The following is a 2,476-nucleotide window of genomic DNA, read 5'->3' as shown; positions in this document are numbered from 1 at the left end:
GTAACCCAAGTCTATACGGCCTATATAATGAAAGGTCACCCCCCTTTGCTAGGGTGTGCAGTGTTTGCCAATTCTCTACATGGTATCACGAGTCCGGGCCCTCCCCTTGCCCAGCCGTGCGCCCCCTCCCTTCCGCTGCCCTAGCTGCCGTCCAGGGGCTTCCTCCCCATCGGCGCCACTCTTCCTTCCCTTCCCAGCGCCCTCCTTGGGCGCCCAGCACCTCTCCCCTGCGCCCTAACCCTAGGGCGCCCCCTCCTCCTTCCCTGCGCCCTCCTGGGCGCCCACCACACCAGCCGCAGACCCTTGCTGCGTGGTCCAGATTGCATCTGCAATCATGTCGACCTCCTCTGCGACATCAGCGGCGTCTTCTCCTGGCGCCCCCTCCATGCCCTCTGCTGCGGATGCATCAGCAGGCGCCCTCTTCCTCCACCCCTACGCTACGATCAACGTCAAGAAGCACGTTCCCATCGAGCTGGAACTGTACAGCGCCAACTACGGCAAGTGGTCGGCCTTCTTCAAGGCGATGTGCGGCAAGTTCGGGCTCCTTCACCACATCGACAGATCTGTCCCCCCTCACCGCACTGATCCTGCTTGGGAGCAGGTTGACTGCTGTGTCCGCACGTGGCTCTACGGCTCTGTCTCTCAAGATGTTCTTGACTTCACCATGGCCGAAGATCAGACGGCGCGCAGCTCTAGGTTGCCATCTCCAACAAGTTTCAGGCCAACCAAGCTCCCCGCGCCATCTTCCTAAGCGAGGACTTCCACTCCATGACTCAGGGCGACCTATCTGTCATGGACTTTGGCAAGAAGATGAAGCTAGCTGCTGATGCCCTGCGTGAGGTCGGTCATCCTGTGTCCGAGCCCACGTTGGTGCTGAATTTACTTCGTGGCATCCACCCCAAATTCAGCAACACCAAGGACATCGTCGCCGTCACCAAGGACATCGTCGCCGTCACCAAGGACATCACCTTTGATGAAGCCCTCAATCAGTTTGCCCTCAAGGAGCTGTGCATGGCCAATGAGGCGAAGGTGTTGTCCTCCACAGCGCTGGTCGCCGCCACCACGAGCTGCGGATCTTCCTGCCGCTCATCCTCTTCCGCTGCACCGCCACCGCAGCAGCACTGGCGCAAGAAGAAGGGCGGCAATGGCAGTGGCGGTGCCCCCCAGCAGCAGCAGCAGTTCCGCGGGCCTACTCCCACCAGCCCGTGGTTCTGTTTCTCTCCATGGGGCGCTCCAGGAGGTCCGGGCGGGTCCTCCGGAGGTGGTGGCGGCTCCTGGCGTGGTCAGGGCTTGCTGGGGCCTTCTCCTCAGCAGTCCTACACTGCTTTCGCGCCGCTGCAGTACTCTACCCCACCCCAGCAGCAGCAGAACCAGCAGCAAACATGGCACCAGGCGGGTCTCATTACGGCGCTGCAGCAGATGCAGCTGCAGGGCTCCACTCCATGGGTGATGGACTCCGGCGCCTCCACCCACATGCACTCCTCGGATGGTATACTTCTCTCTCGCTCACCTGCTTCGCATGTTTCTATTTCAGCAGGCAATGGCTCACATATTCCCGTAACGTCTAGAGGTCATTCTGTCCTAGCCACCGCTGCATCAAATTTTGCCCTTAATAATGTTCTCATTGTTCCTTCTATCGTTCGCAACCTCCTGTCTGTTCGTCAATTCACCCATGACAACAACTGCTCGATAGAATTTGATGCCTTTGGTTTTTCTGTGAAGGACCTCAGGACGCGGCGCGTGATTCTTCGCTGCAATAGTGATGGCGACCTATACACCATATCCGCTCCTACTCCTAGCACCGCCCAAGCCCTCCTTGCTGCATCGTCGTGGCTATGGCATCAGCGTCTTGGTCACCTGGAGTCTTCAGCCATTGTTAGACTTAGAAATAGTCATTCTATTGCTTGTAATAAATCATACAGCACGCTTTGTCACGCCTGTCAGCTTGGCAAGCATGCTCGTCTCCCTTTTGCTACCTCTACTTCACACATTGTTTCTCCTTTTGAGATTATTCATTGTGATGTTTGAACGTCTCCCGTTCCTAGCATATCAGGCTACTCATATTATTTGGTTTTGCTGGATGATTTCTCCCACTTTTGCTGGACTTTCCCTCTCCATCGAAAGTCTGATGTGCACGGTCACTTAGTAGATTTCATTGCCTACGCTCGTACACAGTTTGGCCTTCCTGTTAAATGCTTTCAAGCTGATAATGGAACTGAGTTTGTCAACAAGACCACCATAACTCACCTAGCAGCTCATGGGATCTTGTTTCGACTCTCTTGCCCTTACACCTCACCCCAGAACGGCAAAGCCGAGCGCGTCCTTCGTACTCTTAATAATTCCGTGCGCACACTGCTCATTCATGCATCCATGCCACCCCCATACTGGGCTGAGGCCCTTGCAATAGCCACATATTTGCTAAATCGTCGTCCTTCATCATCCATTGGTGGTGAAGTCCCGTATACGCGCCTTCATC

This window comes from Panicum virgatum, chromosome 4N, assembly GCF_016808335.1.
Source record: "Panicum virgatum strain AP13 chromosome 4N, P.virgatum_v5, whole genome shotgun sequence".
NCBI classification, from domain to species: Eukaryota; Viridiplantae; Streptophyta; class Magnoliopsida; order Poales; family Poaceae; genus Panicum; species Panicum virgatum.
This window is presented reverse-complemented; position numbering follows the sequence as displayed.